Consider the following 24,273-nt stretch of genomic DNA (forward strand, 5'->3'; position numbering starts at 1 on the left):
CCGCGCATAAATGTATGCCTATCTCTCATTCCGTGTTGTTCAAAAAGCTCATTTTTGGTCCACAAACAAAAGTGAAACCTATGCTTATTGGTTGTGATATAGCGAGTTTGAACCAATCTGGGCATGGAGGAGGGACAATGCATCAATGTATCGTGTCTGGTTTGTCCGGAGACACAGTGACGAGCGTTTCTTTGTCAAATCAGCGTTGTCAAATTTTGATGACGTAACCGCACTGATTCCAGAGCCTCTGAAAGTCCGTGATACAGCACTGGAAAGCTGAGATTCTCTTCTTTATGCCAATCTTTGAATTGTATGAATCGGATCAGCGGATCAAAAGTTATTAAACATTTAAGAGCAATACTTATTTTTAGCCGCGGGCGGCTGTCTCTGTCTTTAAGGGTTAAAACCGTTGATATGCAATTGTTCATGGTATGATAATCGTGCACGTTCAAATCGTGGTAGACCGTCATACCGGTATATTGTTACAACCCTATTTGTGACCTAATCTAAAGTGAGGACTATTCATGCTTTATAAATCCCTTATAAATGCCGATCCGGCGGCTTTTCGCGCGAGAACAGCGCGGACGCGAACGGCGTGCGCTCCCGAGAGGGGCCCGAGACACGAAAAAGTGCACACAGCTGCCTCTCACGGATCCGCGAAAAAAAAACGGTCAAATACGTACCTCCCGGGACATAAATCGTGGTCCACAGAAACGTCCGCGGGGCTACGTTTCCACAATGAGCCCGGGTTTAACAAATCTCAAGAACTGTGTTGATTCAGCTCATTATGCATAAGTAGTTTGAACAGGCAGCAGAAATCTTGCAAAAAATCAGTTCCTAAAGGAAATCCATAGAAAGGCATTTTAAAAAAGAGCCCTGCTAAAATAACACTGCGTCCATTTAATGCATGTGGTGATCTGACAGGTATAATGTGCAGCATCAGATGCCCTGCAGCCAGTCAATCAGTTAATTCCACATGCTGGTTTATTTCTCTGTGTGGCCCTGAGGGGTCCCGTCTGTCAGGCTGAATCCCCCCGGGCGCCCCGTCCCTCTGATTTAGAGCCGCTAAACGCCGCTTCAGTGCTCGATTAAACCAGACACTGATCAAACCTTATTTGCACTGCAATTACACGAGCGCTCCCGTCACTGACCATACGGCTCCCCCTTTCCATCAGGAAGCGAAACATCGTAACCCCACCCTAAAATGATTAACTCAGAGGTAATCCAGCAGCGCGGGGTCAGCTCAAGCATCCAGCAGACCTGGAATAAAGAGACGCCGGGCTTCTTTCATGACAGACAGTGTGTTGCTCAAGGCTGAACTCTGCCATTGATGGGAAAATAAGTTAAAATGAGAATTGCTGAAATTGATGCAAATGTTGAGTCTATGAGGCGGTGTGACTGCAGCATATGTGCAATAGAGTATATTGACTGTGTGCACTCATTTCACACACTTACTATGAGTCATTTTGCATGCTTTCTGATCCTCATTTTACTGATTCAGTGTACTTACTAGACTGATGAACACACTGTAGTGGAATAAAAGATTCAGATTCACTATGAACCAGTCAAATTCTCTATAAACCAGTCAACTCTGAACCAGAGCTGTTCAATTTGAACCTATTTTCTCTACTTTGTACAAGTTCACTTGTATGAATCAATCCAATTCATTAAGACACCAATTTGATTCACGCTAAATCAAAATATTGGGAAGCAAATTTACTTATAAAACAATTATAAGAACCAATTCACTACATTCTGACTCACTGTGAACCAATTCAATATGAACTGACTCACTGTAAACCAATTCACTATGAAGTGACTCACCGTAAAAATTTGATTCGCTATGAACTTATTCACTATGAACCTATGCAGTTGCCCTTGCACTTAGCACCATCCTTTTCCTATTTGATTCATTAAGAGCCACTTCTCAAAGAAGCTATTTTACTCAGAACCAATACAATTCACTGACTCACTTACAATCCAACAAAATTCACAAGGAATCAATTCACTGCAAACCAATCTGATTCACTACAATTAAATCCTTTAGGAACTAACTCAAAACAAACCAATCCACTATAACACTGATAACCTGAAAGAAAATGATCAATGAACAATCTGATTCACTACAAACCTATCAGTCAATCCAGTTTACTATGAACCAAATCCCACAGAACTGATTCACTATAGACCAATGTAATTCACGTTAGACCAATTGATTCAGTATATATAACAGGCCCGTAGCCAGCCTGGTGAAAAGGCTAGTTCTTTTTACCAAATTGTGGACCTTTTTGCAGTTAAACTTTAACTTTAACATTTAACTATGAGATTTAAATACTGACATTTAGAAACGTTTTAAGCAGTACTTTATTTATTTATTTTTGCTGGATTAGCTAGTCAGATGTCATCATAACCACACTTTTTGATGTACTAAAATTATTTCCTAAAAAATTGGATTAAAGAAAAATGAAATCAAGACAAAGTTTTACAATACAAGTTTATTACATCATATATCATTAGGAAAAAAATGCAATCTGTTAAAGTTTTAAAGTGAAAAAAACTGTAGCCTACTGTCATTTATTAGACAAAAAACAAACTGGCCAGCACATGCAACTGTCCTCAGTCACAATTTTGCCATTTCAATAAAAAATTATTAATTAAAACACAATACATTCATTTTATTGTCGGCTTAGTCCCTTTATTCATCCGGGGTCGCCACAGCGGAATCAGAAACGCCAACTGAGCCGAGGTTTGAACCAGCGACCTTCTTGCTGTAAGGCGACAGCACTACCTACTGCACCACTGCCTCGCCCCTAAAACATAATAATAATAATAATAATAAAAAATGATAATAATAATAATAATAATAATAATGATGATGATGATAATAATAATAATAAAATAATAATAATGATAATAATAATAATAATAATAATAATAATGATGATGATAATAATAATAATAATGATAATAATAATAATAATAATAATAATAATAATAATGATAATAATAATGATAATAATAATAATAATAGTAATAATAATAATGATAATAATGATAATAATAATAATAATAATAATAATAATAATAATAATAATAATGATGATGATGATGATAATAATAATAATAATGATAATAATAATAATAATAATAATAATGATAATAATAATGATAATAATAATAATAATAATAATAATAGTAATAATAATAATGATAATAATGATAATAATAATAATAATAATAATAATAATAATGATGATGATGATAATAATAATAATAATGATAATAATAATAATAATAATAATAATAATAATAATAATAATAATAATAATAATAATAATAATGCTAATAATAATGATAATAATAATAAAATAATAATAATGATAATATTAATAATAATAATAATGATGATGATAATAATAATAATAATGATAATAATAATAATAATAATAATAATAATAATAATAATAATAATAATAATGATAATAATAATGATAATAATAATAATAATAATAATAATAATAATAGTAATAATAATAATGATAATAATGATAATAATAATAATAATAATAATAATAATAATAATAATAATAATAATAATGATGATGATGATGATAATAATAATAATAATGATAATAATAATAATAATAATAATAATGATAATAATAATGATAATAATAATAATAATAATAATAATAGTAATAATAATAATGATAATAATGATAATAATAATAATAATAATAATAATAATAATGATGATGATGATAATAATAATAATAATGATAATAATAATAATAATAATAATAATAATAATAATAATGCTAATAATAATGATAATAATAATAATAATAATAATAATAATAATAATAATAATAGTAATAATAATAATGATAATAATGATAATAATAATAATAATATATTCTTTAGAATTTTTCTAGCCTCTTTGGTATAAAAAAAAGTAGATTTGAAAATTCCTGGACATCAACAATAGCCAAACATATTCAAATTAATTTAACATGGTCCGCTTCTGGTGCTTTATACCTTTTTATTGCTCATTTTTTATTTCAGGAATAAGGTCCAAGATTTAGAATAAAATTACCTGTACAATGTTTTCTCTGTTTAAAAACAATGCAGTAGTGTAAGAAGACTTCTCTCACATCAGATTATAGTCCCCCTGTCTACAGGCCTGACAAGTTAGAAGAACATGTTCTATGCTTATAGTAAACATGTTTTTATTCAAATTTTGGCTGTAAAAGCGCACCTACAGGTGCTTCAGGCACAGGGCAGATTTTCTTCAGGTCATAATATATTTTGTTTACAAGAATAAAAAATTATTGGACCTGTCCAGTTTCATCTGGAATCCATCCCAAATTACCTTCTGAAGGGGTTTGAGCGATCGAATTTATATCTGATCAGAATAAAACGAATAAAGTGACCAAACAGCCTCAAAAACACAGACATGACAAAATTAGCGCCATTTGACAGCTGAGGACAACTTCGCTTGCCATTAAAGCATTCGTCAGGGAGTTAGAAGAGGGAAAGGGAGGTCATGTACTGGACAAGTCAATGAATATACAGGATGTCCTGGCTAATTCGGCTAGTTAGCCTAGAACCTCATGGATATGGGCAGATTTTCATCTGTTAGGAAGTAAGTAACTTTAGCTTTACCCTGTTTGGTAGTCTTTTTGAACATGTGTTCAATATTTTGCGATAATGATGTCGCTGCCTGCCTTTTCTCCCTTCTTGCTATTTTCGAACCACAGCGTTACTCAGTATGGATGTCGCATCAAAGATTCAAATGTGACCACTCAGTGGCTTATGTCAAGACTGGCATCACATTATTGTGGCTTTGAGGCTCTATGGCAGTGGTTCCCAACCTTTTTTGTCTAAAACTCCCTTTTTCCCTGGAAAATATTGTAAGGCCCCCTCCACATTTAATGATATAATCGCTTTGCAGTAATGATGACAAAAAATTTTGTTTTCAAACAAACGATATGTTTATTACTATATCCAGATATGTTTATGCACAAATAATAGCCTAATGTTTCCCAGAGATGGGTTGCAGCTGGTAGGGCATCCGCTGCATAAAACATGTGCTGGATAAGTTGGCGGTTCATTCCGCTGTGGCGACCCCAGATTAATTAAGGGACTAAGCCGACAAGAAAATGAATGAATGAATGACGCGACCCCCCACAAAGCTCGCTGAGACCCCTTGTGGGCCACGACTAGGGGTGTCAAAATTAATTGTTTCTTCGGTGCACCGCGATGCAGACGCGGACAATTCGGTATCGATTCAGTAATAACCATAACCGGTTATTATGTAGTGACGTCATTTATCTCCTATGCGCTCTGTCGCGAGGGAGGTGAGCGCCGTTATTTACAACACTCAGCCAACTCAGGGCCGGCCCGTGGCATAGGCACAATAGGCAAATGCTTAGGGCGCTGTATATCCAGTGGGGCGCCAGAAATGAGCGCGCTTCAGTTGGTTTTGTTTTCAATTTTCCTGACACACATTCAGTTATAGACGGCAATAACTCAAAAAACGCTTACCCTAAAAAGATCTAAAGTGTGTTTCCTACAGAAAGACAAAGCTGGTTATGTTTCACAGCTGTCTTTCTTTTTTTTGCTCGACATCACAAGCACTGCTGCGTTTAAGCCCTCGCAGTCTGCGTTTACTTTAGCCGGCAGAGCTCGCGCTGAGAGGAGCTCTCTGTGAGGGACCGTCGGAAAAGTGCTGTTTTTTTCCGTTTTTTTCGTTTTTCTGCTCCGCTCAGCGCGAGCTCTCCCTGTTGCAAGGGCTTAAGTGTGTTTGTTTGTGTGTGTGTGCGTGTGTGTGTGTTTGTTTGATGATGTCTATGTTTGTGAATGTGTTTGAATGAGAGACAGTGTGTTGCTGTGTGTTTATACAGACAGCATGTTATAGCCTCCCCCCTAAAATATAACACTGTATATGGAAAGCATCGTCAATGCACCGTGATGCACCGAGATATCGAATTGAACCGAATCTATGGCATGATAATCGTAACCGAACCGAACCGTGAGACCAGTATAGGTTTACACCTCTAGCCACGACCCCCCTGTTGGGAACCGCTGCTCTGTGGGATTCGAATTACTTGCCAGTTATTTAAAATGACACTTTATTACAATATATATTAAATATAAATACATTACATAAAATTAAATTACATAAAATAATTAAAATGACAAATTCTGGTACTTTTGGGAAGTGGTTCAATCAAACCACCTGAACCCCCCCTGGCTACGGGCATGTATGAGTACATTAACAACAACCTTTTTCATCATCTCAAACTGCAGAAGCCTTCATGTATACTCCAGGCCTCAACACAGAGATGTGAACAGAATCTCTTCAGTGGCTCACATTGTCAAAAAACATCCGTCTCTGCTCTCGGCCCAAGCATCAGGGCACCTTAAATATTGCCACAAAGAGCCACACAATGAATGGCTCTTCACTACACGGGCAAGGTCTCCTTTCTTTCACCTGGCTTGCATTTTCTGCGGCCAATCTGCGCGCTTTACCTTGATCTGGAAGTGAATGCTATGAGCTTCATTCTACAGTCCTAACCCCCCCCTCCTCCCCAACGTTAGCACTGATACAAGGCCTATTTCAAATAAGAGGACAAGGAACATATTACAGCAGGCCTGCATTATTCCGCAGAACATGTATAAACAGTGGCGAAGAATGGGAGTGCTATGTTCATAATGGAATCTGAAAAGCTTTTCGCTTTTTTTGTTCTCATTGTCTCTCCGTCCTTTTCTAAACAACCTTCCCTTTTTGCCGGCTATCAATGCAAAGTTCTTTGAGAGAAAATGAAGGGCATTCATGCGGACTGAAAGGGGCTTTTAAAGTTGAGTACAGGCCTGACAAAAGGGAAGGTACAGCTTGCGGAGGCCCTGAGAATGACTCAATGTTTATAACCTTGCCATGCACACCCCCAAGGAGGTTTCGGGAAGCGCAGAAAAGAGCCTAATGAAAGGGATAGTTCTCTCTCGCCGCAAATAATACCGGCATCTCAGACGCTTCTTCATTATTCCACAACATCCAGCGCTGTTTATATCCGCTGTTTTAGCATTTGTTGCTCGATTCATCAAGGTGAAATTGAATTTTCCAGCAAGAGCGGGATTGTTGTCATTGCGCTGTTTTGTGTGTGTGATTCCTACGAGCACATGAATATGTGGACTAAATGGAAACGTGGTAAGATGTGTTAATGGTGTTCGTTTTTAGGGTCTTTTATATTTTGGTCCATTTCATGGGGGTCTCGAGAGTTTTTGGTTGGAAAGCTTTCAAACTTTATCTTTAAAGAATTTCAGATTTTTAAAAAATATATATAATTTAAATTGAACTTTTTAATTATATCAAATATTATCATGTTTGTAATATAATGCTGCACCAATCAAGATTTCACATAATTGGAAAGAAATGAAAAAAATTACAACAAAAATAACTTAGTTATTTGCAGTATATAAGACTGTCAAAAATATTCTGAAATAATTTTTACTAAACAGTAGTAGAACTAATAATAGCAAAAATAATAATAATAAAATAGTAAATATAATAATAACAATAATAATAATAATAGTAATAATAATAATAATAATAATAATATCAACAATAATAAAATAGTAAATATAACACATAATAATAATGATGATAATAGTAATAATTATAATAGTATTAATAATAATAATAATATCAATAATAATAAATAAAAATAGTAATAAAAATAAAATAGTAAATATAATATATAATACTAATGATGATAATAGTAATAATAATTGTAATAGTAATAATACTAATAATAATATCAACAAAAATAAAAAAGTAAATATAATATTAATAAAAATAATGATAATAACAATAATTATAATAAAACAGTAAATACAGTAATAATATTAATAATAATAAAATAGTAAATAAAATATAGAATAATAATAATGATAATAACAATATTAATAATAATTAAATAGTAAATATAATATATTTATATAATTATAATAATAACATTAATAATTATAATAGCAGTAAAAATAATAATAATAATTATAATAGCAGTAAAAAAAAATAATAATAATAACAATAATAATAACATTGACAACAACAACAACAACACTAATAATAATAATAACAGCAATATTTAATAATAACAACATCAACAATAAAATAGTACATATAATATATTTATATAATAATAAGAAGAATTGTAATAATAATAATAATAATAATAATAATAATAATAATAATAGTAATAATAATAATCTGAGATTTAAACAATAAAAATCATAATACCAAAATCTATATAAAAATTAAAACCTTTAAAGTTGTCCAAATTAAACTCTTAGCAATGCATATTACTATTCAACAATTAAATGTTGATATATATATACCATATAAAGTATAAATATTCTAATGATTTTTGATATCAAATAAAATCAATAACTTTGACCAATACAATGTTTGTTTGTTTTTTTTGTACAAAAGTACTACCTCCTGTGCAATTTTTATTCTTTTTCAAATATTTCTCAAGTGATATTAAACGAATTATGGACATTTTCACGCATTGGTCAATTGGTCAATATTATTAGCTCTCTTATGCAATATTCTTAACCTAATTAACCTAGTTAAGCCTAAATGTCACTTTAAGCAGAATACTAGTATTAATTCATATGGACCAGTTTCTTCTTCATCCTCAGGATCATAACATGTAAGTGTCATAAAAATTGTTGCTTGTTTTGTGTAGTTTGCAAAATATGTGTTTAATTGTGTGTTATAAATTGTAATCACCCCACACAGCTTGTAATCCCGCATGTATTATATATCAGTGCTTGTACTGTGTCTCTCAGGTTAAATCTGTATGGGGCTGTTCACATATCGCATATCCAAAACTACTTAAAAATGCGGCGCATTCTTCTTCCTTTACCGATTTTAATGCATTTCTGAACTGGCGATCCTCCATCAGTCATTCCTACACACGCACGGTGCTGTCAACTTTTGCCACTGTGTGGATTAATACTGAAAGTGTGTCATTGTTATTACTTGGGGATATGGTTAAGAGTATAGTATATGCTGGTGTTTAACAGCATTGCTTTATTGCATTCCTACATTGGGCTCTCACATACTCTGTGCTACGTCATACTGTAGCCATGCTAGGCATTTCTGTCTGTTTCATGTTGAAAGCAATCGACCAATCACAATAGACTGGGTGATCGGTCCAATCAGCGCAGATTAGCTTCGCAATAAGGAGGGGTTTGGGAACAAATGAATCACTGAACGAGTCGCTGGGATAATCAGGTAAAAATAAATGCAGATTATAAGACAATGAAAGTGTTTTTGACCTTGCATGAAGATCAGCATGTTGTTCGAGACCCCTAAAACCAAAACATGACCTTTTATAATGCAGAATAGGGGCTTTTTAAAATCAGCTTATTAGTATCATGTAAATGTACTTAATATTTTAAAGTAAAGTCAACTAATTGCTTTTTACAGTGAAAAATGTGCTTTATACAGTAAATAAACTTTCCTTGCATTGCCTGATAATTCAGACTTCAACTAATGTATATATATATATATATATATATATAATTGATATGCATTTTGGAAAAATCTAAATATCAAAACATCTCACATGCACCTCCAAAAAGCTGAATGTCAGCTAAATAAATCCCGCTCCACATTCACTGACCGGTGTTTAAACTATTCTCAGTCCTGCCCGAGCAACAGGTTTCTCCACACTGATATATATATAATATATACGGGCCTCTCTGAATGCACACTCCAGCAGAAAGGAGATAATCCCACATAATGTGGACACAGTTTTCATTTCTTGTCACCCAATTAAACCGCAATTATCCCGAGTGGAAGAGCACAGAATGGTGGAAAATCCAGGAGAAGAAAGAGCGATGGCAGCGCGGCGGGACTCTTTCACTGAGACACATTAGCCCCAGATTTGGGCCGAAAAAGATGAAAAGAGACGCTTTCTCGCACTTGGCAGCGCACAGCAAGATGTGGACCAGCTGCAACAGGGGGCTCAACACTGAATGCCCATGCAACTCTTTTTTTTTTTGTGTGTGTGTGTTGTTATTCGTGCCATAGAGCGGAGTGGGAAAAGACACACAAGTGCATGCAGGTTGTTTCAAAAGCGAGGTGGCGTTTGCATGGGGGGCCCATTGTGTTTTTGCGTTTGGAAGAGGACGTGGAGTTTTAAAAACCCTAATCGTGCCTGTGGATTTGTCGTTTTCTTATGCTAATGTTCAAACCACAATTGCTGGAGAAGTGTTTTTGAAATCTCACTGTCCTCTTCTCACATTGCAAGAAAACTAAGGAGGTGAAAACCCAAACATCTAACTTTTGACAATGGTTGTTGCCCGGTGACATATCAAATGGCGGTGATCTGACCAAACGCATGAAGTCCGGTTCACACACAAGATTACTCTTATTCACAAAGTCCAACAGCAATTTGACTAACCTGTGACACTTAAGCATGGGACTGGGCGATGTTGCAAATTCAGTATTAATATTTATTGAATATTTGTGTCTATACATTTACGAAAAATTACTCTCTTAAATTCAGACAAAACAGAATTCTTACTTATTGGGCCTAAATCCTGTACACAGCAGATCTCACAACTCTACCTGCAATTAGAGGGATACAAAGTTAGCATTAGCAGTACTATAAAAGATCTGGGTGTCATACTAGACAGCAATCTAACTTCTGAAAACCATATATCATATCACAAAAACTGCCTTCTTTCATCTGAGAAATATCGCTAAGTTACGAAGCATGCTGTCCATCTCAGATGCAGAAAAGCTAGTCCATGCTTTTATGACTTCTAGACTGGATTACTGTAATGCTCAATTTGCTGGCTGCCCAGCATCCTCTATTAACAAACTTCAATTAGAACAAAATGCAGCAGCCAGAGTTCTTACCAGGTCTAGAAAATATGATCATGTCACCCCAATTTTATCCTCCTTATGGCTGCCTGTTCAGTTTCGTATTGATTTTAAAATATTACTTCTCACCTATAAAGCTCTAAATAATCTAGCTCCTGTTTATCTTGTTTGTCTTGCTAAAATTCAACCTCCTCTTTAAGATCTTAAAATAGAGATCTGCGCGGGACTAAATTTTGAATCCCGCTCCCGCCCGCACCCGCCAGGTTTAAGCCCGAACCTGACCGCTCCCGCTTATATTAAAAATTTGTTGTCCCGCTGCCCGACCCGCCCCGTTTTCTGCCCGCCGCGCCCGATCCCGCTAAAGAGCGGGGGAGAACAAAAACAAAAATCCCCCAGCTATATAGTATAAACACACAGACACAGCACCACGCACACACACACAGACAAATCTCTCTCTCCCTCATACGCGCACGCACTAACACACACACAAGCACCAAGCAGACACACAGGCGTTTGCTGTTATATCAACTCAAAGGCTTGTAATACCATGTATTAAGTACCAATGTAATACCATAAGGTTTTATATAAAGGTATATAAATACTGAGTCGCGCCAGCTCTGGGCCGCAGCGCACATTACTCTCGGGCCGATTCCGGTGCGGATGCGGCAGCGTCCGGAGCCTGGCCGGGCCGGAGCCGGGCCGAGTGGTAAGTCTCCGGCAGGTGAGAGTCTAGCCGGAACAGGCCCGAGTGTATTTTGCTATCTGAGAAAGCTCTCTCTCTCTCTGTCTCTCTCATTCGCATAGCAATATCCGCGATATTGCTAGACAGCCCGCTCCCGTCCCAAATTAAACCCGTTACCGACCGCTCCCGCGATTTATTCGGAAATTTATTCCCGCGCCGCAGAAATCTGGTCGGGTCCTGCGGCAGACCTGGATCCAGCAGACCTCTATCTTAAAACTCAGGGCTTCTGGTAGCACCTAAAATAGCAAAGTCGAGTAAAGGAGGTCGAGCCTTCTCATTTATGGCTCCTAAACTCTGGAATAGCCTTCCTGATAATGTCTGAGGCTCAGACACACTCTCCCAATTCAAAGCTAGCATAAAGACTAATCTTTTTAGTAAAGCATTCACTCAGTGCATCACTTAGCGGTATGATACATGAATGTGCCCCACACAGTTTTTTGCATCTCATTTATATACACTACGAACAGCAGCTACACTAATTATTAATTTTTCTCTATTTCCACCTGGGGATACTCATCCCGAGGCCCCCAGAGACTATGCAATGCCACTGATTCAATCCAAGACCAGCGACGAGATGACCCCAAGGTTTCCTGAGCTGCTGCTGTGGTGGTCATGGAGGAGTGAGAGTATGAGACTGTATGAGACCCGTGACACTCCAGGGACAGACGAGTCTTCGCTGAGGTCTAGCATTCTCCAGCCTCCGGCACCTAGACTGCAGCTCTGCACAAGACATTTGGCCAGTGGAGAAATGGTCGTGCCCAACTAAGCCTGGTTTCTCTCAAGGTGTTTTAATTCTTCACTTTCGCCAATTGGTGTCCTCGCGCTGTTGCCACTGGCTTCGAGACCTGTAGAGCTGCGCATCGATGGATTTGCTCTTCAGTGTTTGGACTCTCAGTAGTGATTATTAAACCACACTGAACTGAGCTAAACTGAACTTAAACACTGAAAACTGAACTGACACTGTTTCAATTCACTATAATCTTCTAGGTGAAGCTGCTTTGACACAATCTACATTGTAAAAAGCGCTATACAATTAATGGTGAATTGAATTGAATATTAGGATTTTTTGTTATTTAACCACTTGATTTTAATTTACCAACATTATTAAAACTATTTGCCTCAGTAGTCAAAAACAAAAGTATTTATACAAAATATCTGATTCCTTTATAACTAAATAAATATGTGTTAAAGAGACTCAAACTTGATAAAACGTAAATAAAGTGTAGATCAACATCTGTACAGTGTGAATAATAATGATACAGTAAACTGAAGCTTTCAAGTAAAGGAACCAACCATCATTACTCAAATACATATTGCAACATTACAAAAAGTTGAATGACTACATTACCCCTTATGCAAACAAACTCTTTCAGATAGGGGCGCTAGTGGCATGGATGCACAAGAAAAGAAACCAAAAAGCCACTCTGGCGACATCCGTACATGCTTTTTATTTACAATCTCCTCACTTCTGCTATACGGCACTTATTTTCACATGTGTTATTATTCTGACCTGAAGTGACAAGTGTGCTTTTCTATTAGCTTTGCACTCACACTATTCTGTCGTCTCTCGTAAATAGGCGACCATCAAGTGTTTTGTCAGAGGATGACAAATGGAAAAACCATTGCTGCAGCTCTGATGCAAGTTTATGGAGAAAAGTAAAGCACGGCTGTGTTTGAATGCACTGTGTTTGTCTGAGGTAATTACAGTAGTTTGCCGTTATTACTGAAATGTTTATATTCAATACAAAGTGTGAAGCAGATTGGTTAGTTCCACTTACCTAAATCGTGGATTGCTCACCGCATTCTGAAAAGTTTAGATATTTTTCAACTATGGGTGCCTGGAAAAGTTGCACGCCTCCATTGGAAATTACACCCTAAGCTTATTGGCATTCCTTCAAAGGCGCACGCTTAGCAGCCACATCTTAATAAAACTATAGCGCTTCACACCAAAACTTCATACCAATCTTTTATTTTTATTTTTTTTGTGGTGGGCCATTATCTGCGTTATCTGATTTTTATCTGGCGATAAAAAAAATATTAATAAAATAAAACTCGCCATAATCAAATCTCAAAGTTGGGTTGAGAGTTGGGTCTATTCTACACAAGCTATGATGGCTTTCACCATGATATTTTAGTGTGTATGTGTACCTCACCGAATTGCACTGTAGGTGGTGAGAACGAGAACCTGTGTGTATTCCTACTGTGAAATGACCACATCAAACGTGACGTGCTAACATGAATGCAGTTCACAAAAGTGAATCTGATTAATGTTAGCTCCACATCTAACTATCAGGCACCTGTAGAGTTTATGCGTTATAATAAAACATACAAATAAGATGGAGCGGGAGCTTTTTAAAATGAATCAAACCGGAGAGCTGTCTGACAAAAAAAAGTGCCCTTCTGAATCAAATTAGCAAGATTTTCTGGATCTTTTACTTACTTCGAAGACATACTGACTACGCTAACATGGACATCTGTAGTCTAGTTATTTGCCTTAATAGATGATAAAATAATTAAGGAGTTTCCTGTAATTTTGGGTGACTTTAACTGCATTTTTATTTTAACTCATGAACATTTCATTCATGCCCCCGTGACAAACTGGGGTATTAGATGCAAATAAGGAGTAAGGACTGGTGAGAGTGTAATGGAATTTAATATAGCACGCCGAAATAAAAAAAAACTTCTGCATTTCGCGTTGTATGTGTGTGTGTGTGTGTGTGGTCCTTTACCGACAGTCGTGTGTGTGGATCTTGTCGGAAAATATGGTGTAAAGTCTTACATGATGGTAGTAGTTTGATCGCGGTGTTTACATCAATAATGCCAGTAATATCTGCATACTCCACGTCTTAATTTAATTTCTGTTTAGTTCAGTTATGACTTTAGTTGGATTAAGGTCATTAAAAATGCATGTTTGGAGCTTATGTAGGCCTACAGGTCAACATTGATATTTAACTGAATAAACAGTAAACACAAGTACATCTTATTCAACATCATTTATTTTCATCACCAATTATCACAGTAGAACAGTTTCTCAAGCAGTTTGTGGTGCATTTTGGAAACATGAGATAAACCCCTGGTCTAATGCGCCACCTGGCTTGAGAAACCCGTTCTCAAAGTCTTACTTTTAGTCATTATTTGGGAAGCGCACATATTCTGAATGCCTTCGGCAGAATTTAAATGAGCCATTTTAATCTAGATTAATCTAGGTTAAATCCAAGATTACGGTGAGATTAGTCTAGAATAAAAAAATTAATCTATGCCCACCTATACTTTTTTTACTGTTATTGACAATGGTGTTCGGTCAAACCGATTTTATCACCCAGCCATACTTAGGCAGATCCGGTGTTTTCCCAAAGAGTTTTGGCTGACGCTTTATTCAAAAGAACAATCCTCGCTATTAATGAACCCTTACTTTTAGCTTAATAAACTACCAATTTACAGCATACTATTAGTTATTAAAGAAGGCTTATTATGAGATGCCACACAAATCATTTTTAAAAAATAACTCTCTAAAACTGAACATTTTAAGCTTTTAAGTGAAGTTTATTCATAAACAAATTGAGAGGATCACATGCTTATGATTGTTCACAGCTGTTCCAACTTTAGCTAATGACTGATTATCCTATCAGACGATCCTTAACTCACTATAAATAACCAGACTTTTCTCATCTCAATATCTTCGTCTTGAAGAAACCCCCCCACACCACCTTACTTTCCCTCCTTTCAAACGGGCGTCACGGTGGCCAGCGATTAGCGCTGTTGCCTCACAGCAAGAACGCTCCTGGTTTAATTCCTTTCCAAACCAGACGGCATTTCTGTGCGGAATTTGCTCGTTCTCCCCGTGGTCGCGTGGGTTTTCCCCGGGTCCTCCGGTTTCCTCCCACAGTTCAAAAACAAGCACTCTAAACAATTAATCCAAATACATTAGCTAAACTCTGAGTACAACTTTCAGCATACATATCCGACACTTAGCTACAACAAGCAAGAAGAGGAGTCATCGAGATCTACCTGAGCTCAAACTCCCCTCTCGCCTTGCAACGGGAGGGAGCCCAGGGCTCGAGGATCTTATAAGCTCAGGGCTCTCTCCCGGGACAGCACGCCAAACTAGCTTTACTATCAATCATCAGCTAAGTGTGAACTATTGAAATAGACTCTAATTGTGCTGTTTTGATGACTGTCGCTTTAAATTGAAATGAGATTGTGCTCTTTCTAAAAGAGGGCGGAGCTACAAATACCTGTGTGTCAGCATAGTGCCAAAGTCAAAAACAAGACTAATGTCCTATGCTGATTGAGGGAGAGGTGGTCACCAGTGGGCGTGGCTTTCCTCTGATGACACGTACAAACGGAGAATGTCAATTAAAGTGTTTCTGCAGACGGTTTTAATTAAGTGTGATTATAAAAAATACAATAAATACATTTTCACCATTAGAGGCTGGATATATCCACACACCGCTGACACACAACTGTGTTTAAACCCCTTATAAAACTGATTTTTTTGCATAATAGGTCCCCTTTAAAAGGACCGTGCATGAATTTTAAAGCGACAGAATTCTTGCCTTTAAACTTGTTGCATTCAGACTGAAGATGGTGAGGCCGGGTTAACAATATATGGAACTAAACGCCATCTGCAGAGTCACATTGACTTACTGAAGAGACGGAGAGTCGTTTCTTTCACTCTCAATGACACCGTCATTATGCTGCTCACTTAATCTCTTCACATAAGATTGATAGGGTCTCTGTGAGCATCGGGGACATGGGAACCAAAGTCTGGGATTGTGAGGCAATCGGCACTTCTTACATCACATTTCAGACGAAATTAAACGCTAACGCTTCACAATAGCTTTGGATTTGTTAATGTGTTAATTAACATGAATAAATAATGAACAATACAGTATTCATTCATGTTAGTTAATGGAAATACAGTCATTGTTAGTTCATGTTAGCTCACAGTGCATTAATGTTAACTAGCATGAATTTGGATGTTAATAATGCATTAGTATATGTTGAACTATAATTAATAAATGCAGTAGAAGTGTTGTTCACACTTAGTTGATGATAGTAAATACATGAACTAATAAAACCTTATTGTAAAGTGTGACCAGTGAAACTTTCAATTTTGACAAATTTTCTTACACCAATGAATATTTATGAGGCTGGATTAATATTTAAACAACAATTGTCATAGTGAAACGTCAGAATTAATCAACTGGTTGCAATTTAGTAGGCTAAAAAGAAGGTTATAAGAGTCTTAATATTGTGTTGAGTCCCTTAGAACAGGTTCAAATATGTTTAAAGTGATAAAACATTTTGGGCCCTATTATACACCCGGCGCAAGTCGTGTTTGGCGCAATTTGTTGCAAGGCAAGGCAAGTTTATTTATATAGCACATTTTATACACAGTGGCGATTCAAAGTGCTTTAAATAAACAGGAATAAAAAAGTATAAGAAAATAAAAACAAATGATTAAAAACAGATTAAAACAGGTTATAAAAGAATGAAAAAGAAAATGAAAGACATAATAGTGTGATCTGTGGGATGCAGCACAGTGCTCATTCAGTAAAGGCACAGCTAAACAGATGTGTGTTCAGTCTTGATGTGATCGTGCCTAATGTTGGAGCACATCTGATTATTTCTGGAAGCTGATTCCAGCAGCTGAAGGCCGATTCTCTGTGCTTTGACTGAACTCTTGGAATTTCTAGTTTATTTGATCCTAATGATCTGAATGATCTGTTGGGTTTGTTCAGTGAGCATATCTGTAATGTATTGAGCTCCTAGGCCATTTAGTGATTTATAGACAAGTAATAATGCTTTAAAATCTATTCTGAATGTAACTTGGAGCCAGTGTAGAGACATGAGGACAGGTGTGATGTGCTCTGATTTCCTGCTTCTAGTCAGAATCCTGGCCGCAGCGTTCTGGATGAGCTGCAACTGTCTGACTATCATTTTGGGAAGGCCAGTGAGGAGGCTGTTACAGTAATCCACCCTGCTGCTGATAAAAGCATCAACAAGTTTCTCTAAATCCCAACCCAAGCTCATTTTGGAAACGTACCCCGCGGACGTTTCTGGAGACTGTGATTTACGTGGCCGGAGGTACGTATGGCCGCATTTCGTTTTTTCGAGCGACTGACGGCTGACGGCTCCCCTCCGAGTGGAGGGCTTTCCCGCTGCAACCAGTTTGTCCGCTTAGCTCGCAGCGTTACGTCGGCAGAGCGGAGGCCTAGAGGAGGAGGAGCCAGCCACGGCGATGATCGGGATCGAGTCTGGAGAAGAGTAGTTCCAGAAATCAGATAAGATGAAAAAAAGAATCCAAAAAATAAGGGCGAGAACGCGGCGAGATCCGAAAACGCGGTCGAAATCAAAGACGAGGGCTTTTGCTTTTTTTTTTTTCTGGACAGCTTTTGCAAACTGTCGCTTGGGTTTAGGGAAGGAGGAGGAGGAGGAGGGTGGCCGGGTCGGCCGATTGGCCGGCCGCCCAGTTGATCGTTCAGTCGTTCATGCAAGAACTGTGCGGGCGCGAACGTCGCGCGCTCCTGAGAGGTGTCCGCGACGCGAAAAATCGTGCACAGCGACCTCTCGCGGATCCTTGAAAACCAAAAATGCTCGAATACGTACCTCCCGGGACGTATTTCGCGGTCTGCAGAAACGTCCAGGGGGCTACGTTTCCACACTGAGCCCGGGTTGCTAAATGCTCACTGGAAACAAAGCATCTGATTCCAGCGATGTTTTTGAGATGATAGTATGCTGATTTACTGACTGCTTTGACATGACCACTGAAACTCAGATCTGACTCCAGAGTCACACCAAGATTCCTGACCTTATTTTTTGTGGTTTAACCCTTAAAGCCAGGCTATGCATTCACATTGAGAACCTCATCTCTGTTCCTAAATGCAAAGAAAGCACATCCAACTGTTAATTTCATCAATGCATTGGCAGAGGGTGTCAAAGGGGCTGTGGTCATTAGGGAGTAAGGCTAAGTAGATCTGAGTGTCATCAGCATAGCTGTGGTAGGAGATTTGGCTCTTTCTCATTATTTGCTCAGAGGGAGCATATAAGGGTTGGTGGTGCCAGAATTGAGCTTTCTGGGACTCCACATGTCATGGGTGTCCATTTTCAGACCAGCACAACCCCAATTTTTCCGTTTTGCACCACGTTGTTTAAATAGTAAATCAATTTGCACCATGTTGTGGACTCATGGGTGTTTCGGTCTCGAAAAGAGGCGTGTTAAGGCGCATTGTTGGCTTGTTGCTATTTTGAGGGAAGCAGGTCTAAAGTCCAGCGCAGAGCATGTTAGTTGTGCACCATAAACGTGTACACATAGCTTAATACACACAGGATCTGCAGCAATACACAAGTATCTTTACAGATGAAAACAATTAAAGGATTAAAATGTTACAAACACTATTGTTTTCTACATCAATATAAAAACCTCTGCCTCCATCTCGAAGAGCTCTTTCAGTTTATTCATGGCTATTAGCATTAGTATAGTGTTATTATTAATAGCAGTATTATTCATTATATGCAGATTTTAACTTGTTTTAATAAAAACAGGTTTAGATTTTTCCACCTGTGGGCTTTTCACCATATGGGGCATAAGAACAGGACGTGTGTTTGGATATAACTCCACACTTGGTCTTTAGACGACACTTCATTATTATCGTTCATTTATTTCATTTCTGGAAATTAGAACTGAATTAAGAAATAGTTTTGAAACAAATCTTTGCACTTGACAAACTAAATTAAATATGCCGGCTGATGGATGTCTTCAGTGGACTGAGCTTCCACCTTTTCCTTATTCCACTAAAGTAAATTAGTAAAGAGTGAAAGTAAATAAAAAGTAAAGAGGCTGAATGGAGGAGGCTCGTTCTTTTTTCTCGCACTGCAGATGCCCTGTTTAACTGTTTTCTTGCTAGTGAAGCGTTAAAAGCCCGCAATGTAAATAGCAAATGTGCCATGGTGTGACGCTAGTGACTCTTAAAGGGAATGAGATATGAGACTATGATTGGTTTAATGCACGTTATGCTCAAAACACACAGAACTCGTTAAGAGAATAAGCACAACCCTGTTAGACCATGTGCCGGGGCGCAGAGCATATGTTTACATCCTTAAAACAGCAAAAGTATCCTTAATGCTTTTGCATCATGCGCTTTAGACTTTGAGCCTAGATCATTAAAATAGAGCCATATAATTCTCAAAATACTTGTTTAATGTTAGAATAATTTTGCAATGATTTCAGTACGATTCATTTGAATCAATTTGTCGATTAAGCTCTGTAAACCCATCCCTTCTCCATAACGTAACTGTGCTGTGATTGGTCAGCTGGCCAAAGTCTGTTTTGATTGGTCTATCAGTGTTGGAACTAAATGCTGGGACTGTGTAAATGAGTTACTTTAATCACCTTGATTGATTCGATTGTAACAGGCAATAAAAATAAAACATAAAATAAAAAACATTTTAAAATAATAAAAAATTTAATTAAATAATAAAAGTGAAAAAGATTTATTAATAATAAAAAAAATAAAAACAAAACAAAATAAAACAATGCAAAAAAAAATACTTGAAAATGACTCGATAATCACACTGATACAAATTTCCATAAATTATTCTACACTCTCAGAAATAAGGTTCGCGAGCTGTCACTGGGGTGGTACCTTTTCAAAAGGTACATGTTTGTACTTATAGATTCATATTGGTACCTAAAATAATTTTAAGAGGAACACTAGGTACTAATATATACCCTTGAGGTATTAATATGGACCTTCTGGGTACAAATGTGTACCTTTTGAAAAGGTACCACCCCAGTGACAGCTCGCATACCTTTATTTCTGAGAGTCTATTAATTATTTCAGAAAAATTATATCAGCTATTTTCAGTATCTGCTATTTTCATTAATTTTTTCATTTTCTTTTCAGCTTAGTCCCTTTATTAATCTGAGGTCGCCACAGCGGAATGAACCGACAACTTATCCAGCATATGTTTTACGCAGCGGATGCCTTTCCAGCAGCAACCCTATCTCTGGGAAACATCTATACACTCTCAATCACACTCATACACTACGGACAATTTAGCCTACCCAATTCACCTGTACCGCAAGTCTTTAGACTGTGGGGGAAACCGGAGCACCCGGAGGAAACCCACGTGAAAGTAGGGAGAACATGCAAACTCCACACAGAAACGCCAACTGACAGAGGTGAGGCTCGAACCAGCGACCTTCTTACTGTGAGGCGACAGCACTACCTACAGCGCCACCGCGTCGCCATCTGATATTTTATTTCATGTTATTTTAAATGATTTTTTTCCTAAACCATCATATGACAGCTAGTACAGAGCGATATTGAAGTAAATGGTGGCTATTTTGCCTAAACGGGCATGTTTAGTGTATGTTTTAAGCATCTGAGTACACAAACCAGATAGAAAAAATAATCAAAGTCTTGACTGAAACTTTTATATACCCCAAACTATACTTAACTGACTCTGTTATCCAAATAAAAGAGGAAATATTGAAACCGTGACAGAAACGACTTCCTCACCAGTAAGTATACAGTAAAATATTAACATTTATTCATTGGGATTTCAACCTATTGGCTCATATTTGCAATTCCACATTAAAATAATTTAATATTCATTCACTCTTCTTCAGCTTAGTCCCTTATTTATCAGAGGTCGCCACAGCGGAATGAACCACCAACTATTACACAGCGGATGCCCTTCCAGCTTCCAACCCAGTACTAGAAAACACCCATACACACTCATTCACACACACTCATACACTACAGCCAGTTCATCAATTCACCTAAAGCGCATGTGTTTGGACTTGTAGGGGAAACCGGAGCACCCGTAGGAAACCCACACCAACACGGGGAGAACATGCAAACTCCACACAGAAACGTCAAATGACCCAGCCGGGACTCGAAACAGCGATCTTTATCATTTATTATTTTCAGCAAAAGCTACTGATATGAAAGCGACAGCACATATCACATCACTTAATGATTTCAATATCATTCAGTACCTTAAGTTAAATGGATGTCATGATCCTTCACTCTCATGTCATTCGACCCGTTTTGTGGTCCATTTCTTTCCTTTAGAGGGGCTCTGCAGAGTTTAGGATCTTCTTATCGCCACCTATGGCCAAAGTAGTAAATTGCAGTTTGTTTAGTGTCATTTGAGTAGCTTCTCAAATCTACACAAGTTGCAGGCTAAATACACTCTTAAAAATGCTAGGTTGTCATACAGCAGGGGTCACCAATCTCGTTCATGGAGGTCCGGTCCCCTGCAGGGTTTAGCTCCAACTTGCCTTAACACACCTGCCTGGGTGTTTCAAGTATACCTAGTAAGACCTTGATAGCTTGTTCAGGTGTGTTTGATTAAGGTCGGACCTCCAGGAGCAAGTTTGGTGACCCCTGCCATACAACATTGGGTCACATATGGACAAGTTTAATGTTGGGTGACTTTTTTTTTTTTCAATTAAATTTTATTACATTACATTTTATGACACTTTTTTAACTCCATGGTTGGGTTTGTCTATGATCCAATGTTGTATTATAACAATAAAGCATTTGACGGTTACTATATTAAATATAAATAAAAATAAGCTCTCCAAACAGCATGCCACAAAAGTAACCATATTTTCTATTCGGGAAAAATGTGAATAATATTATTAGTAAATCTTTACATTTTATTTGCTTCTGCATGCTGTAGTTTAAGGGTGCTTTCACACCTGTGGATTGATTCCTTTGTTCTAAAACTGTTACAATGTTTATTTTTGTTCTTGGTGCGGTTCAGATATAAAGATATAAACCAGAGGTAAGACTTCCTCATACATAGCAGTTGGCTAGAATTATGATAAATAATTAAAAGTCAAATTAAATAAAACAATTAAATGATTTAAATAAGATCATATGAAAATAATTAAAATAAAATAAATCAAAAATAATAAAATAATGTAAAAAAAAAATTATAGAATAAAGAGTCATTTCTCAGTGAGTACGCCCTAAAAAATGATAAATGAATAAAGTAATAAGATTCAATCCAGTAAAAAAATACAAAACAATAAAAAGTTTTTAAAAATGTATTAATAATAAAAATAATTATTAATAATAATAATAATAGATAAATAAAATAAAATTAAATAGATAAAATAAAATACAAACTAAAACAAAAATCCTCCAAGAGTCGTTTCACCCTAAAAATTGCATATAAATTAAACAAGTAAATAAATACAATAATAAGAAATTCAATAAATAAAAAATACAAAATAATATAAATTAAAAGTTAATTAATAAAAAGAAAAATAATTCAAATAAAATAAAATAACGAATAATTAAAATCAAATCAAATGGAAAATAATAAAACAAAGTAATGCAAAAATAAAATAAAAATCGTCGTTTCTCCTTGTATGCACCCTACACATAAACAAATCAAATAAATAAAATTATAGGAAATTCAATTGAGTAAAAAATTAAAAATAAAAATTTAAAGATTAATTAATAATAAAAAATAATTAAAATAAAACACACAAAAAACAATGCAAAATAAAACAAAAATCAACCAAGAGTCGTTTCTCCATGTATGCACATTAAAAAATGCATATAAATTAAACAAATGAATAAACAAAATATTTAAAAAATCAATTAAATAAAAAATAATAAATAGTTAAATCAAATAATATAAATTAAAAGTAAAATTATAATAAAATAAAATATCTAAAAAATAAAATAACGCAAAATAATTAAAAAATTAGTCGTTTCTCCATGTATGCACCCTAAAAAAAGTTTATAAATAAGACAAATAAATAAAATAAGAAATTCAATTAAATATAAAATTACAAAATAATAAAAAGGAAAATTATTTACACAAAATAAAATACATGAAAAAAATTATAAAATAACACTAAATAAAATAAAATCACTTTTTCATTCCACACCCTAAGAAATATAGTTATTGTAACCAAACATTGTGTCAAATATAGACAAACCCAACCAATCATCCATATTTGAGCCAATGCTGAATTTCAATATCAGCAAAGAACTCTCCACTTTCTACAGTCAGCATATAAAAAAAAAAACCTCACAGAATGCAAAGAGGAGACTGAATCTCTTTCTGTCTTGTGTCAGACATCACATCGAAAAAAAGCAGAAGTGCATGGAGAAAGCAGGCATTGTGATGAGATAATAGGATGCATGAGAAACATTGTGAAGTTTAAGCTGATTCCAGCTCAAAATGCTATCATTATGTCCTGCTCTCTCTCTCCCTTTCTGATATAAAACGCAGAGGCAGACGGCGATGTGCTGATATAGAGGACGCAGCTATCAGGTGGCAGTCTGGGTAATTACAACTCTCTGTTTGGACCGGGCAGCGATGCAAAGACGATAAGCTGGAAGAATGGGGAAAAAGGAGCCGGGCGATAATGCACCAGCTAAATGCTTCAAAATAGTGTATCATCACAAAGTCATCACAAAGCCTGTGGGGGGAACAGACTCTGATTTCTAAACCACAGGGGTATAAAAGAGGAAAAGCGTGAATACTTCTCCCTGCCCCCTCCAGTTTCTTCTGTGCTTAAACATGTGGCTCTTGGGAAATTTTGATTTGACAAACGGCTCAGAGGGTCTGGAGGTAAATGCTCGCCTCC

The 24,273-nt window shown here is 36.3% G+C and overlaps 1 long non-coding RNA gene across 3 annotated transcripts in view; it reads right to left on the reverse strand.

Annotated features, from left to right (window-relative positions):
• LOC137496512 (uncharacterized) overlaps window positions 1–24,273 on the reverse strand; it is a 104,809-nt gene that overhangs the window by 32,058 nt on the left and 48,478 nt on the right. For all 3 annotated transcript variants that reach the window (XR_011016924.2, XR_012385710.1, XR_012385711.1), the window contains one exon: window positions 21,655–21,767. This is a non-coding gene — a long non-coding RNA (uncharacterized lncRNA). Of the gene's footprint in view, window positions 1–21,654; window positions 21,768–24,273 lie in introns of those variants that run through there.

This window comes from Danio rerio, chromosome 9 (assembly GCF_049306965.1).
Source record: "Danio rerio strain Tuebingen ecotype United States chromosome 9, GRCz12tu, whole genome shotgun sequence".
NCBI classification, from domain to species: Eukaryota; Metazoa; Chordata; class Actinopteri; order Cypriniformes; family Danionidae; genus Danio; species Danio rerio.